The 17,905-nt window shown below is 38.2% G+C and overlaps 1 protein-coding gene across 8 annotated transcripts in view; it reads right to left on the bottom strand.

Annotated features, from left to right (window-relative positions):
• Nucleotides 1-14,519, bottom strand: part of atp2b2 (ATPase plasma membrane Ca2+ transporting 2) — a 152,576-nt gene extending 138,057 nt beyond the window's left edge. For 3 of the 8 annotated variants that reach the window (XM_044348948.1, XM_044348950.1, XM_044348951.1), the window contains exon 1: nt 13,929-14,517. The gene's annotated coding sequence lies outside the window, so the exon portion shown is untranslated. The other 5 variants (XM_044348954.1, XM_044348952.1, XM_044348949.1 and 2 more) reach the window with 4 other exon arrangements.
• Nucleotides 14,520-17,905: the final 3,386 nt, after the last annotated feature.

The raw sequence follows: 17,905 nt of genomic DNA, 5'->3' as shown, positions 1-17,905 counted from the left end.
GTAAGTAAAGTAAGCATTGTAAGTAAAACAGAAAATGTGGGCAAGGTATCATTTTGAGAGGACTTTGGGTGCTATATTTTCTACAACATATTTTACATTTATAAACTCAAGCGAAAAAAATATTTAACAATAGCTGAGAGTAAAATTATTCTTGACCTTGGAAATAGTAGTTTTACAAAATAATTTTAACTCAAGGTGTACTTACAATCTTTTTGTGGAGCTTCCAACCAGCACTAATCATACTGAGCCATCTTGACAATAAAGCAAACTCCATCTTGCAATGAAGACTGAGATGCAGTCAAAAGCTCCAGAAAAAGCTTGTAAGTGAACATTGTGTTAAAGATTATTCAGTCAAAATATTAAATTATATCTCTTTTTCTCTACTTATCCCTCTCTCTCTCTCTCTCTTTTTTTAACGTCTGCCTTCTCTCTGACTTTCCATTTTCAGGGATGAGAAACTCACTTTTAAACTTTCCATGTCTTGCTGTCTGCTTCCTCTGTCAAATGCAAGCACAACCTTCACCCAAATCCTACCCCCTCCCTTCCCTCTGTAACTGATGAGTAAGTTTGTTAATGTTTTCTCTGCAGACAAATTAGTACTTAACTGTAGAATTTCCTTATTTAAACACATTGCAAAGATGGTGTGTTGTCAAAGACAGAAAATAGCGGGACACCGACCTTCTTGCAGCAGGGTGGCGACAGTTCCTGCCAAAATTTGATTTCTTGCAATCTGACTGGAATAACATTGCGAGAATGTCAGGAGTGTAATAAGAATCAGGCACAGTCTGCTACTGGGGATCCACTCTTAGAGGACCTATCACCTTTAGGCACATCTACACGGTCTACAACATTGTCCCACAGTGGTTGCAACTTGGTTACAATGGAGGAGTGGGAATAGACTGCCTTGCCACATCATTTCTACTTGCGCACCATAACACAATCTGTTTACATCACAAAGCAATGTTGGTGAATAATGATAGTCAATCTGCAGAAGAAATGATAGCAATTAATGCTATGAATCAATAATTGGTTAATCATTTAAGTGTTTCATCTAATACAATGCAAAACATTGGCTATAGTTACAGCTTTATAAATGTGAGCATTTGCTTGGTTTTCATGGTTTATTACAACTTAAAGTCAATTCATTGATAATGAATAATAATAATAAATCATTAAACCAATAAAATAATTACTTAAAGCTGTATGTAAAAGTAAACGGATATCAGCATTACAATTAGAAGTGAATGGCTTACTATGTCTTTTGTAAATTGGTAAGTCTGCTCGTCAACAGAGGACAAGCTTTATTTTAAGAAATATCCCAAAATGTTAATAGGCTTTCTAGTATCCAAGCATTTAGAGAAATATGGTTGTGAATGTAGCATTTCTGGTTAAAGTTGTTGAAGGTGAAGGAAATGGACACGTGCCAGTCTGCTCTCACACCATCATTACAGCTGTTTAGGCTCTCTTGAGTGTAACAGGTAAACCACAACCATTTCCAAGAGGAAACTTGGTGGTTAATAGTACTGAGTGTTGCTGTCGTACAGTTGAAGATGTTTTGACACTCAAAGAGCCACGAGATGAGCCTCAGGATCCTCAAGTAGAACTTCATGGGAATGCCCAGACATTTAAAGGCAGTTAGAGCATGTTTAGCCTCTGTAAGTAAAGTAAGCATTGTAAGTAAAACAGAAAATGTGGGCAAGGTATCATTTTGAGAGGACTTTGGGTGCTATATTTTCTACAACATATTTTACATTTATAAACTCAAGCGAAAAAAATATTTAACAATAGCTGAGAGTAAAATTATTCTTGACCTTGGAAATAGTAGTTTTACAAAATAATTTTAACTCAAGGTGTACTTACAATCTTTTTGTGGAGCTTCCAACCAGCACTAATCATACTGAGCCATCTTGACAATAAAGCAAACTCCATCTTGCAATGAAGACTGAGATGCAGTCAAAAGCTCCAGAAAAAGCTTGTAAGTGAACATTGTGTTAAAGATTATTCAGTCAAAATATTAAATTATATCTCTTTTTCTCTACTTATCCCTCTCTCTCTCTCTCCCTTTCTGAAAATTCTGAACAGCTATCAGTGGAAGAGAAAGTATTTGGGCTTGTAAACAACCAGCTGCGGGGGGAGCCACGAGGAAAATTCAAATCTTTTTAGACTGTTCCCCCTCAACAATCATGTGTGCATGAGCAAACAAGAGTGTCATAATCTTTTACTTGTGCACTGAGACTATTTTCCGCAACCTTGACATGACGCACACACACACACACACACACACACAGACACAGACACACAACAACAGTGCTTAAAGTCTTAACAGAAAAGGATGACATGAGGCAGAGTGGAGGTCTTCCCATGCCCCCCTGCCCTTTCTGTTGGAATTGGACATCTCCCACAGGCTGAGCTGTAAATAGACAGTACCCCCAAAAACTTCACACACACACACACACATGCATACACAAACACATATGCATGTACACACAGAGAACTATACTTAGACGTCTACTCTGGCCTGCCACCATGTACTCAAACTGTCTCTCACCACAGTGAGATGGGGCACATCAGCTTGACTCCTTAAACAGAGACTGAACTGCATTTTCCCTTTCACTAATAGCAGATCATATCTGTAAAATGTCTTAACTTTTAAAGAAACAACTTCAGAAAGTTGTGCCAAATACACTTTTGCAGACACTGGCCTGCTTATGTTTGATAAAGTACAGAAGCATGTGAGTTCACCACATGCGGTGCTGGTTCTTGCCTCTCTGGCAAGCTCATGGAACATCTGTAATTGTTAATGTCCGAATAGATCACAGTAATAGTTTATGATATGTCAAGAGGGGTCTAATAGCCATACCACAGAGCAGAAACAAGGTTTTATTGAACTATTTGTCAAGAGTGAGCCACTTCAAAGATTGCACAGTAAATTACAGTGTAAAACACTGCGATTGGCCAACCTACAATAAAATACAGTGAATTATTGTAGCCTGAGATATTGCTCTTCAGGGGGGGATGTAATTGTTCCCTGTGCCTGTAGTCTAGGTAGCGTGGAAAGACGCGTGTGCATGCAAACACCCAAATTCACAGACACTGAGATGTCTTGACATATGATCATCTCCCTGCAGCCAAAAAGCACTCCAAAAATGTTTAGTTCATTAGTTTATCAGGACAGAGAAATTGAGGCAGAAGTAAAGGAACAGCATGTTGCCTACAGGACATCGAGGCAATGAATGAGAAAATCATTTGTCTGCTCTAAGTTGCCACATGAATGTTACAGTAAATTGCTTACAGTGGTACCCATCATTATGCATTTATTTACTGGTAGTCCTGCAGCCTATAACTTTTCAAGCGAACTTTAGTAGAAGTGAATAAGTATCTTGTGGGTACAACGCCAATCAATCAAATGAATGATTGACTATTACTTCTGTCATTAGAGAAGACTGTGAGGCTTTCAAAACATTTAATCTCAAACAAGGGTACTGCAGTGCAGCATTTGCTGCTGTATCATGAGTGTGTAGGATAAGTAGGACCTCAATGATGGCTGTATCTAAATCCCATAAACAGGAAAAAATGCCTCAGAATCATGATCATGTTGCTAATGTAGCTGAAGAGATAGAATTTTAAATGCAAAGGCAAATAAACTAATTTATGGCTTTTCTACTTCACATGTGATATGGAATGAAGATATGTACATACAGTACATACAGCTAGAACTGCAATAACTAGTTGACGAATTGATTAGTTGCCAACAATTAAATTAATCACCAACTATTTCTACGGTCAATTAATCATTTTGAGTAATTTTTTAAGAAAAAAAGTCAAAATTCTCTGATTCCAGCTTCTTAAATGTGAATATTTACTGGTTCCTTTGACAGTAAACTGAATATGTATGAGTTCTTGACTGTTGGTCAGCACAAAGCAAGACAACTGATGACGTCATCTTGGACTTTGGGAAACGTGATTGACTTTTTTCGCTATTTTCTGACATTTAATGGACCAAACAATTAATCGAGAAAATAATCAACAGATTAATCGATAATGAAAATAATCATTAGTTGCAGCCCTACATACAGCTTTCAAACACACAATTTTAGTAAAATGACAGCACTGATCCATGATTTTGTTGTGATCAACTGATGGTAAACCACCTTAATAAAACCATGACACTATTTTTAGTTAACACACTGATCTACTTTGCACAACTGTGTGTTAGGTCTTGTAAGGATCACAATAACTAGTGTGTGAATTTGTGGATTTGACTATATGTGTGCGGTTGTGGACAAAAACAGGTTATCTTCAGTGAGCCGTCCTCAACTTCTCATAAAATCAGCTCATTCTGACAGCAAATCCTCAGCGTGTTGCTTAATCTGAAAAAAACAAGTGTTGAGTGTCACATGCAACATTTTCAAACGCCCTCTCTCTGTCTGAAAGGTTGCTCACAGCACAGTACAGTCAGAAAATATTAGGGCAGTGACACATTGTTTTGCTGTGTTGGCCCTGTTATACAGCATATTGCATTTGAAATAAAACAATGCAGCTTCCATTTGATGATATTAAAATCCACATCAGACTAAAAATAATGCCAAATATCAATTTATTTGGAAATCAACAGTGTTTGGGGGCCTCTGTGTAGCACTGTTCTGAAACATGACTCAACCTCTGTGTTGTTGCCTGGGAAACTCTTGGTAGCGTAGCTCCTTTAAGGAATAGAGCAGTGCGTAATGTGTGTGTGTGTAGTGAGTGCGTGGTTGAGCGAGCGGCAGAAAGGTGACGGATAAAGGTGACGGTGAATGTGAACAGAGCAGAGGAAAAGGTTAGCAGTAAAGTGTTAGCCTGGCAGTAAATGTACAGTACAGACTACAGTGTGTGAGTTAATAAATGCTGCAGCTTCTCAAGACCAAGAAAAGTTTCATCCGTTGTTTCTCCAACTGCTGGAAAAGTGAAAGGGGTTAGCTCCAAAGTTTGTTAGCAACAATGGGTCAGCCTATCTTGACCAGGCTCACTTAAGGTGGACTGACCTTTAAGGTGAACCACCTATTCTCATTTCAGTGTCATTCTCAACCACTCCTGAATAGAGAATGGAGAAAAGTGTAGCCGCTGAGTTTTGCTCAGCACACATCACTGCCATCCCCCCTCCCCACCAGCCGGCACTGCCACCACCCCGGAGCAGTCAACCTAGAGGAGACACTGCACAGTTTTAGAGGGCAGAAAGTAACAAGTTTGCCTAACTTTGTGGTTATCATATTTGTTACTTGGTTTCAAGCTCTTTGTATTCAGCCAGTCTATGGCACACAGATGCTATCTTCTCAACAGCTGGTATCTGGTGATGCTTTGCCAGGCCTGTACTGCAGTTACCAGCAATTCTTGTTTGTTTTGGGTGGTTCAGTCTGGTCTTGAGCAAGTGAAGCACATGCTTTGGTGAATTTAGGTAAGGTGATTGACCTCAATCCACCATTGTCCTTTGTTTGAAAAACACATCGATTTGAACACCCTCAAACACTCAGTACTTTAACCTTGTGTCCATTGTTAACTTAAATCCAATGTGGAGTAGAAAACATAACAATGAAAAACGTCAAATCAAAAACATCTGTCCTAATACTTTCTTTCTGACTACACTGTGTGGGATAACTACTTTGGTTCAAATAATCATTATGTCAGATATTAGTGATTAAATTAAGGATACAAAGGTTATTTCAATCAAATTCATTGCAGAATACAGACAGCACAAAATGAATAACAGTATAACAATATGAAAACATTTGGGCTAGAGGGCAGAGCTGCAATGACTTTAAAAAATCTCATCGCATCTATTGCATGTGTGGCATTTTACAGGTGCACCACACACTTAAAGTGCTGTTGTGATTCAAAACAAAGATGGTCCTCATCACACATCATCACTTACCACAAACAATGTGAACACAATATCCCTAAATTGAGATTAGAGCCAAAAAGATTAGTTGATTATAAAAATCGAATAATCAACTATTCCTTTAATCGATTAATTGTTTGAGTAATTTTTTAAGCAAAAAAGCCAAACATTCCCAAAAATAAATACATTTAGTTGTAGCCCTCTTTGAGATTTCAGCTTTAAAATTCTGAAAGAAAAATGCTTGATATAATTATACTGTTATAATAGTAACAACAACAATAACAACAATAATAGTAATACTGTTCGGATAGTCAATGCACAAGCTTGATTCTTACATGGGTTTTTAGCTACATTATTTATAAGAATCTGCAATCTGCAATCGACGGCTAATTGATAAAGAGTGGTGGAAATACAGAGACAGAGAGAACAAAGATAAAGACATGAGACAAAGACAAAGAGAACATGATCACCAAGGAGCATTGTGAGCACAGATGGATTTCTGAATCCCCTTCACTCTGCAGGAATCCTGTTGCACAGCTTTAGTGGTATTTAGACAGTCTGTGTCAGTCAGTAAGCATTGGTGCATCAGCAGGGCCTTCATGCAGTAACACACTATATGAACATAAAAGTGCTACACGATTCTCTGCAACCTGCATTTGTTTTGCATTAATACTATGCAATTTATAAAGTAGCAACACAAAGTAGCAGTGCATCACCATCTTAAAAGTAGTATTGCTATGATGGCTACACTGCTTCAGAACAGCTTGTTCTGGAAAAAGAGTGACAAAGCGTACAACACAAGGACACCTTCAATGCCACAACAATTCCACACAATGACAAATGATTGTGACTACTGAAAAGCCTTACTGTTGTAGGGGTTATTACTCTCAACATCAATACACACCAACAGAGCACAGCGTTGTTTCAATCTGAACTCCTGCAGCTGATATTTTTTCAAGAGATCAAGGTTCTTCACATCCCCAGTCCTTGTAAACGATCTTTAATATGGTAAGCCCTTGACCTGCAGCATAACACTGACACAAAAACTCAAAACCATTTCATATGTCTTTATTACCTGAATGATGCAGTACCATATCTGTCAATGCCACATAAAATCCTCCATACAGTATCCCAATCCCAGTTCATGACCTTTGTGGCAGGCTACCAACAGCATCATGAAAAGCCGTCCATAATGAATGAACATGAAGTGGAGATAAATTACTTCTATCTACAACAAATTGGACATACAGACAGTAAATCTTCCAACCTTGGTGTCAACACATCTTTAAGATTAAAAATACTATATGATGCCAATACACAGGTGTGAAAATTTTGACAGCCCATTACTCCATCCATGCTGAGGTGGATAACCAATTCTTGAGCAGCCGTGCTTAACTCAAAGGAAAAATGCACGGGAAAGATAAACTTTTTCTCTACCTTTTATTCTGATGACTCACTCTTCACCCATGGGCATGACATTTGAATTCTAGTTCTTAGTGTCTGCAGCTTGCTTCAGGTTAAGGTTTTTACAATGTGCTATACACACTAGTTCTCTGTTTTCCAAAAAATGTTGGTACAAGAAAGTTCACAAAAGGCTAAACTTCTTCATCTCTTATGTAATTATTCACTTTGTGTGCCATATATTTGCATATTTGTCAACTGTCATTACTGCCAAAAAGTTAAAGGAACATTAGCTTGTAATTTATTCAAATTTACTTGGGACTGCTTAGCTACACAAGTTTGGGTGACCTCCATTGTTAAAATAATACCTATTTGGTTATGGTAAGAGAACAATCATGGTCATGGTTAAAAGAAACCAATGTTGACTGTCATAGGAAACGGGAAGTGAACTGTGGTCTCTCATTTTTTTGTTGCGTTGACCCATCCAACCACCCTGACCTTCTCCCTCTGCTGACTTTGTGGCTCTATAACAACGTCATACTATTTCCTCTTTTGCTCCCGATGGACAAGAGTCATAATTCCTGTGGCTGCTAGAGAGCTTTGTCACTTCAGCATGAACATATGTGTTTTTGGGGCATTTGCTGAAATGACTGGTGCAGTGTTTTTTCTTGGGAGGACAGTTTCAATTTACAAAACATTGAGCTACTTACTATGAATTACATGAGAAACATAGCATACTGAATATGAACATGACAAATTAAACATACACTTTCATTTTGCTCCTGTGAAAAGATGTGTTCAATAACAGTGAAGTTTTTCATTGAGAATACTGGAATAATGTTTGTTGGTTGAATAATGTTTGGGACTTTTATAATTAATATACAAAGGAAACCATATTATTCTCTCCACAGAAACTAAGGAGATCATACAGAACAGGAAATGAATTGGTAATTTTAATAGTTGATTGGCGAAGTTATCAATACTGTTGTTTTTCTAACTTCTTTTGACTTTCTTCAGTGGTACTAGCATTTAAGTAATGGTTAAAGGCGTTTCCTACTGCATGTTAACCTCCATGGATCTCTTGAGGTCAACTATCCTTGCAAGAAAAATGTTTTCCAGCTCAGATGGAAAATAACTTTCAAAGAACAAAGCTAACATGGTTTCCCAATTTCCAGTTTTTCAGAATACAATCAGTGCTAATACAGAGGAGCTTAGTTTTTGGCCAGACCTCAAGGACAGGCTCTATAAACGCAAATGTCTGTCCGTCACTCACTGACTGAGTGATGAAGTGACACGGCCAAAAGCCCCCAAATCTTGGGACAGTCAAGTATCCCAGAATGCATTTCACACCAACCAGCAGCGATAGCAGAGATTACGCTGCTGTAATTTTTGCTGTATGACTATATGTCACTTTATTAAGTTTTAATATTTTTTCAGGCATGAAAGTAACTATTTGGATTCCCAATATGTGGTCAGTTTATCCAAGTAACGCCTATTTGGAAATTTGTAAAGTGAAGCTTCATGTTTTTACTGGACAGAACAACAGAGCTGCCTTTGTACAGATATCACCACATTTAAATAAATATAAATGAATGAATGAATGAATGATCATACTGCGTCCTCCCATCCTCGGAAGTTTGTACTCCTCAGTCAAACTTGCCATGTCCGAGCTATCAAGTGCGCAATTCCAAACTTAGAATACTTGGTATATGAGAAAGGCCCCATGTCAAATTGGCTTTAGTCAAAGCCCAGTGCACTGCCTGGAGGCTTGGTCACCACATGTCACCACTTACTATATCCGTCATTTTGAATTAAAAGCCCTCTAGCATTTCATATACAGTCCAGCCATATACTAGGTTTTGACCTAGTATTATTTTTTTGGGACCTAATTTGTTATTTCATACTCCTAAACAAAGAGGAATTTTTGTTTGCAGATGCTCTATTTTGAGTGATTTAATTAGTTCCTGCCACTGAGCATTTGGCAATGAGTTATCCATATCAGACAAGATGTGCACTCCCACAATGCAACTTAAAAAACTCCCACTCTTTTCTAATGCCACATAGTCATGCACAGTGAATTCTGTTTCGGAGAAGTGTAACACAGAACAGCAAGTCAGCATGGAGGAACTTAGGTGACCACTCAGGAGGTACCTGCTGTGCCTCATACGTGGCAGGAATTTTAAGCCTAGGAGGTGGGAGTATGAAAGAAAAAATCCTAAAAACAATGCATGTATAAAAGAGAAACAGAAACATATGACCCTAAGGGTATAAAAGAGAGCAAACAAAAGTAATATATGAACTAAAGTATTACAAGTTAGTTATCCAAAAGTTTGTCACTTACATTGGTGTAATGCATAATTCCTTGAAAATGAAATGCTGCAAGTCCCTTTAGTCTCACTGAAGGCTTTGTTGAGCAAATGGCTTGACCTGAATGCTCCCAATACAAACAGCCCACTGTAAGCCTTCTAATGTGCGGTTTACCCTGGAGTCTAGATTATCTAACTGCAAGTGCTGAATGTCCACTTTTGCCAAGACTCAGAAATCAGGCAAGTTGACACAGCATGGCATAATTACATATTCCTTACATAATAAGGTAAACAGTAGCATAAAGCTGAACTACATAATAAAATGTTGGCTAATAAAAAATGTAATTTCTTATTTGAGGGTATAGTGCAATCTGGTAGCTGCAATTGGCACAATTAAACACACTGCACCAAAGTAGCTATTTGAAGGGCACTGTTGGCAAGCAGCACTATCAGTCTTTCTGGATGGCTTTTAGCATAACAGCAGTCAGTTTATAGGTCGAACAGCCAAATATTTTAGTAGCAGAGCTGCCAACATCTAAATGATGAAAAAAACACATAGTAGTTGTTCTTTAAGGGGGACATATAATGCACATTTCCAGGTCTATATTTATATTTTGGGGCTCTATTGGAATATCTTTGCATGATTTACAGTTCAAAAACTCTTTATTTATCTTAAACTGACCCTTTATGCAGCCCCTCAGTTCAGCCTCTGTCTAAAACAGACCGTTTTGGCTCCTGTCTCCCGACAAGTCCATTTTATTCAGACTGACCAGCTTCCAGAAGTTGCCCTTCAGCACTAAATAAACAGTGGCAGTAGGATTTCACTTTTTTCCTCATTCTTTGCTCAAAATGGAAACTTGTCAAATATACATGTTTGAGCCGTTATCTGATCCAAAATATGCGAGTGGACAACACAAACAACCCATGGAACAACCTTAGCAACAACCTTAGCAATAGAGGCTATGGGACGGACGGCTGTTTGTTGGCATGAGTGAACAATCTGACGTCATCACGTCGAGGACATAGAGGTAAAATTGCAAACAAAGCGCTCAGAGCAGGCTGAAGCCTCAGTTTTTGACTTTCAGGGAGCATTTTACATATGTACCCCTCAAGTTTTGGAACTATGACAATGTTTAACGAGACATAGACAGGAGACTTCCTGCATTTACCCAATTAAGACTGCATAGCTGTATGTGTGAAAACCGTGGCCACAATATTGACACAAATCCAATTGAAGAAGGCCTAAATTATTGTTCAATTTAACAAAGAAAGAAAGAAAGACAGAAGACTCCTCAGTGTAAACAATTTAAATTGCCTATCCAATGCTATAAAGATGAGTTTCAAAGAGGAAACTGACAGTGCATAAGTTACTAGTATAAAATCGAACACTAACATTTTTTTCGAAGTGACAGATATGAAACAACTCTGATCTCAAGTTTTTAATTAGCACATTTGGACAGCCAAAATGACAATCCCATTTATCACCCTGGGATAACACCATGGACCATGTGCATTCAATCAAGCTACTGAGCAAGATGGAAGGAGGAGAGGAGACAGAAGACAAAACAGAAAGAAACAACTCAAGGAATATAATCAGACACTGATTTTTCATCCATCTGTCCAGAGATTCTGTGAGGACCATAACGCACGCCTGCAGTACTGTTTTTGATTGTTGCAGTGAGAATTTGTCATGGTTAAATTGATTCAAACACTGTGCCATGATATGCAAATGACAGACTGAAGGAACACTGAATGTGCAGCAGTAATTAACGGTCTTAAATGGCTCATTAGAATTCATGATTTCATTAAATAATCAAGTATTTTATGTGCAAACATAATTAAATGGGCTTTTTGTTGTTGTTGTTTTCAAGATTTACCAAAATGGTGAATTGATTGTCCATTGCTTTCGAGTTTGCTCTGTTTTGGCCACATTTCTGCAAACAGATTCGTTCAACCACTCTACCTCTATAAGACATTCATAATTGTTGCCAAGGTGTTTGCCCCCTCAGCGCTGTCCAGCATGCAACAATTTCCCCAGCCCACTTAGATTTCACACGCCCAAACACACACACACACACACTAAGATGTCAGCTCTTACTACTTTGCAAAAGCAAACAATGTAATTATGTATGCATTATTCATTCACACAGTACCAGAGGAGCTACTGTTTATGAGGTAGATTTATGGAGATGGCATTTTGCCTTTCAAACTCAGACCTTTATATATTTAATGTTAGCTTAGATGGAAATTCAACAAACTGGGTCTTGTTTTCATGGTTTTGGCCATCACTCTTGTGGGCAACCCAGTAATCTAAGCCACATATTTGGAAGTGAAATCAAAAGTGAAGACACCTGAAGTGATCATCATAATCAGCCAGGGCATTTTGAATGTGCATGTGTGTGTAATTACAGTAAGTACGGTAGGTAAAGGTAGGAAATAACTCTGCAAGGCTTCACAGTTGTTTTCAGCAGATTGTTAAGGATACAGCTGCAGTGTCCACCTTTGTTTTCACTTCACAATAATTGGTTTAAAAACTGAAAATGTGATGTGGTTATATACTGCAATTGGTTTGTTTAAAACAAGTCAGATTGTTCATGGGATTCCCTCACCTATCTTTTCCATCATGCAGTAGAGCCCAGACGATTCTGGAAATACATTCAAAAGAGTGGTACGTGTTATTAAAAAACCCTCTCATTTATTCAAAGATATTTTTCTGTTAATCGGATCCTTAGCTTTGTAACTTGAATGAAATGACAATACATGAGAGGCTCAAACCAGGCTATATTACACTCAGTGGTGTGAAGTTGTCTATCATCTGAAAGCCTTCAACAATTATCATAAACTTACTATATAACTCAAATCACTTCGGCTTTAGAGTATAGTAATCATATAAATAAAATAAAGTAATGGCAGCCTGAGAAACAAGTAAACCTCCACTATATCGTTGACTTCATCTTCAGTTGTACTACTTTGAGTTGTACAATGCTGTTGGCAGGGCAAAGTAAAAAGAACAAAAAAATTTTTTAAAAATGAGTCGCCCTGTTATATCATGAACCAATCATTATGTCCTCAAACTGTATAACATGAAGACAGAAGACGTTGCATTTGCAGGATACATCCGCAAAAATAGAAGTGGGGAATAAGAAACTAATTGGTTGCATCCGTCCCAATCTGTACCGCTGCATACCTGCGGCAGAATGCAAGTCTCTGTGGCAACGACAGCAGACAGACTGGGTAGCAACAGTGTGTCATTCCTGCCGACGCATCTCACTACGGATGCCAGGGCATCTCCCGTTATCACCGACTCTTCATCTGACAGCGGTCTCCTAACAACCACGCGACATGGACAAACTAAAGAGGGAATGCAAAAGCTAGAACGCTAAGAATTATCTCCCACCACCACCTCCACTAACTAACTGGATATGTGGGTGATATTTTCCAAATCGGATGCGTGTCATACCTGTTTCTGCTGTTCCAGGAGGCAGAGGAGGAAGAAGAAGAGGAGGAGGAGGAGGAGGAGCAGGCGCTTCAGGGTGAAGATAGTTGCCGCATTTAGAAGATCAGGAGTTAACGTGTTGGAAATGGAGCTTGTGCTGTAACTAGCAGGGACGTGGTGCTCCGCCGTCCAGTCACGACGCACGTCCCGTCACTTTGCGCACCGCGGTGACTTTTGGCGCACAGCTGCACCAAACTGAACCAGGAGCCCAGTTATTGTGCAATAATATCTGAATCAAATGTGAGGGTTTATTGTAGCTTGCCTGCTTGTGTTAAATTCAGAGAGGGGTCTAACCGGTTTTGTAATTAAAGGAAGGTTAAATCATGACTTCAGTATAATTGAGACAAACAATAGCTAAAGTGAGTTGCAATGCCTTTTACATCCTCATAATATACAACTGACATTCTTCTAGATTTATAAAGTCTAAACTGATTAAACGGAGGGGTAATTAAGCTTTGGTAGTTTTGTCATCCACTACCTCTCTACTTTGAGTTTCAAACAACAGTTTCCTAACTTTAAGACAGCATAGTTAGCCTAGCCAAGATAAAACGTTAAGCTAACTAACGTATATAAACATTAACTTGCTGTTTGATTCTAGTGAATTCCTACTTTTTGCCTCGAGGCCCAACCTTATCAGTTCACCATATGTCCTCATCAGGCCCCTAATAACAGTCACTCCCTTACTTACCTACAGTTTGCCTCAGTTTGTTGTGTAAACATCGTTTTAACGATGTGAGACTATTGTGTTGTGATTAACCGTTAACGCTAGCTCGACAAGTAACGTTAATTACATTGTTAGCTAGCTATTATGCATCTGATAAACTCCAAGACAAACTTCATAAACAACACTTACCGCAGTTTTGAAGACATTTCCAGGTGCCTCAGAGATTCTGCCATCACAGTGGACTGAAAAATATTCATTTTGCTGCTAAATGAGTATGTTAAACTCCTTTCATTAGATGTGAGTCTGTTTCTTAAAGCAAATAGAGATGGCTGCCGGAGGAGACATGTCTCCATAATGCAACATTTATATTAAACACCAAGGAGAAGAAAACATTGCAGCTGGTGTTGTTCAAAAGACAAACATCAACATGCTCAAAAATGAAAGTAAGATTAAAACAAGATAAATGAACCTGTCAAAACGTTTAAGTGTTGTGTAGCACAGCCTGAATGATACTTAATATTTGAGACAGAAACACCAATATTGATATTTTACCCTCTAAAAAAATGATTACAGTATATTCAAGGCTGCAGTTATCACTGAGGACTCAGAGGTCATGTATGAAATTTAGCAGTTTTGGTAACCTTTGTCTTTTATAGCCTGGTTCCAGTATTTTTTTAAATTCTCAGTTGACCAATTCTGACATATTTTAGGCCAACAAAAAACAATAATAATGATTCAGTATTTTCCATAAGAGAATGTTATTCCTGGACTGTGGACAAGGCTTTGAAGCAGCTTTTCGAAAATGCAACATAAATGAAGACTAAACTGAAAAAAAAATATTTTATGAAAAATCCAGTGCACCAGAGTTTCTGGTGCGTTGGGGAAATATTTCCAAAATCCTAGCAATGGATATTTTGGCCATATTTCATTTGTTTCATATAAACATATATATACACATTTTCCGAAGGATCCCTTATTTTTAGAATTGTGTCTACAATATGTACTGAGCAGGACATTTTACAATGTTGTAAATTTTGGCAGCACTGTCTCTAAAAAATAAAAAAAAGGACCCTCGAACACATCTTTTGGCATTTCTGTAACCCACTAATTTTCTTATTTATTACCTAACATCCTGTATGTCGACACCAATATATCTGCAGTACTCTAGTATTGGTCTGCTCAATTTATTGGTCAGTCTCTAGTGTGTAGTACAAGGTGCTACAAGATTTTTGGCATTAAGTTAGTTGAATCCAGTAATCGCCAGGATTTAATTTATGAAGTCATGGCAACATATGTCATAAGGAAATGCACAGAGGTCATGTTATGTGGGTCTCTGCTCATACAGGCAGTTCTCGGCAATGTAGACAAACTGGCTTAACAAAATATTAAAAGAGAAAATGAACTTGTCCTTGCAAAGACAGGGGGATATGGCATTCTGCAGTTTAGTAGACAATAAGCCAAGAATCGCAGCAGCACTGGGATCAAGAAAATGAGAAAATATTTGTTGCAATTCAAAAGAGTTTGTATAATGAGAAAAAGGCAAGTAAGGAAAAAGGAAGTAATAATGACCCAATAAATAACAGCGCAAAAATAATTAACTTCTCTTTCACAACCCATTCTTGATTTAGGTTTTCAAGCCAGCCCTGTTCACTACATTCTGTCTTTGAGCTCTAATGTACAATCTTTGTGAATTAAAATGGCCTCAAATGGCTATACCTCCCTGGCATTGGGTGTCAGGTGAATTCCACTCATTTGGCCTCTCAGGTCACACAACTTCTACAGCCAAAATAACAAACATGCCTACTTTTTTCATCCTCTTACCTAGTGTGCTTTCTTGTTTGAGGTTGTATTTGCTGCTGTCATTCTGCAGTGGGCAACATGCAGGGCGCTGAAAATTGATTTACTGGCAGAGATTTAGATTTTTCCATTACGCAGTAGGCCTACACACGTGTTGCCAGGGTGGGTTGGTTGGAAACAGCCCTTATTGGCCTATATATCCTTGAAAACACACCTCTTTACTCTGCACTATGGCAAAACCTTTTGTTCACTGCTCACTGTATCACTTTGTAATGAGTTTTGTTGCCCATCATTAGAGTTAGATGACAGTGGTCATGTTCACTCCACCCATGCTGCATACTGTACTCTGTGATGTCGATCAGCAGATGGGTCGCTGACCTGCTCTCTTACCCGGGCCGGGGCTGTGTGCAGAGGCACAAATGGAGCAGCAGGAGCAGATGGGGCGAGACGGATGAGAGGAGGATGAGACAGAGATATGTGCTTAATATTTAACCAGTAAAGCAGCATGCTGCTCCACCCAGGGAGGGGGAGGATAAAAATCATTACACCGAAGTGACACTGATGATGGAGATGCTGGAATTCACAGGTGGAAAGTAACTAAGTGTCAAATAATGTACTGCTGACATTTTGAGGTGTTTCAGGAGACAAAAGGTTACACTTTACACTACTTTCCAGGGGGAAATACTGCATTTGGGTAAATATATACCCCAAAATATCAAATATTTTAAAAGTTATAGTGTATGTTAGATACATCTTAAGAATTCTAGAGAATTTACTAAAACTATAAACGCTTTTATTTTTTTTTCACCTTTTTTAAATTCTTGCCTGCCATCCATCTCTCTTTCCTTCCTTCCTTTCCCTCTTTAGTCAAGCAACATGAAAATCCCAAATACATAAGTGTACTGTGAGACAATAAAAAAATGTGAGATTTTGCCATATCATTTATACCATGGTAGCTATTCCTGAAATATAATTCAATTGAAGAACCTTTATGTGACATTTAATCAGTTCACTGGATCAACCAATAACAGACATTATTGCTTGGCTAATTTATACATATACACTTTATTAACAGAATTTTGAGAAACTTTACTGTATTACAGTATATTGTATGTCACTACCATAATATAAAATTAGTGTATTATGCTAGGATAGAGAATTGTATAAATATTGCCAACCCTTGTGCAAAACTAAACTCTCTGAGTCACCACACTTCACCTTTTAACATCAATGTACATTTTACTGTTTATGCTTCTACTTAAACCTAATTTTTGAATTCAGAACTTTCACATGCATTTGGAGTATATTAATTCTTTGTTTTAACTAAAGTTAAAGATTTGAGTTCTTCTTTCACATCTGTGAGTAATATACTTAAGCCCTGATAAAACAGACACAGATGAGCTGGTACTTCTCTGATGTATTCATGGTTAATTGCTGTGCTTTTACAATGTTTGAGGGCAGAAGCTGTTTACTCTCCTGTGCCGGTGCTGATGGTGGAGCAGCCTGCAGTGAGCAAATGTTTATGAACATTAATAGGCTAGTATAAGATTAATTGTATACTTATGTGTTTAATTTGGATGCAAATTAGTAGTAAATTTATATCACGGTGTAGTAAAGATCACCAGAAGAGAGATTCTGCAGCAGCGCCCCCAACTGAGAGTTACCTCAACTGTCAACAAGCAGCTCTCCCTCCTGGCCCCTTTATTAATCAACACACACACACACATACACACACACACGACTACTCACTATATTGGCTGCAGAGGCAAGCTGCAGACCAGTGGGAACCAGGTTTCACAGACACAGATTAACACCATGCCTGTGGATGTCAGTACCCTACAAAAATCCCCTGGAAAGCCAAGTCAGCCTGACGCTATGTTTAAATCCTCAACAGTCAAACCGGACCTCAAGGTCACCCACATTATTAGAGAACAATGTAATGTTCAACACGGAGTCTCAAGTGACCTTATTAACTTTTAAAGTTTTTAAAATGAATGACAATGTCTCTGTATTCTTGTCTACAGTCAAACTTTTCTGGCATTCTTTTAGTTTAATTCTCATTGTAAATAATTTCTGCACTGACTGGCTGCTAGAACTCAAAACTAGGACTGAGGCATCTTTAAAATAATAAATGGAAATTGCAGGATGACCCAGTGGAAGATTAATACATCTTTCCATGGACAGCTAGTTACTGGGTCAGCTGTAACCAGAACATGTGAGATAGTACTCTCGCTTTTCATTTGCTCAAACCTGAAACTAGAGTTCACTGTCAGGCTAGACAGTGTGGCGCTGACATTAAAAAATCCCCAGGTTACTTCGATTCAGATGGTTAACAGCAATGAACATTTAGCATACTTATCATAATTGCA

Source organism: Thunnus albacares, chromosome 4, assembly GCF_914725855.1.
Source record: "Thunnus albacares chromosome 4, fThuAlb1.1, whole genome shotgun sequence".
Classification (NCBI taxonomy): Eukaryota; Metazoa; Chordata; class Actinopteri; order Scombriformes; family Scombridae; genus Thunnus; species Thunnus albacares.
Note: the sequence above shows the minus strand (reverse complement) of the source record. Positions and strands in the feature narration are given on the sequence as shown.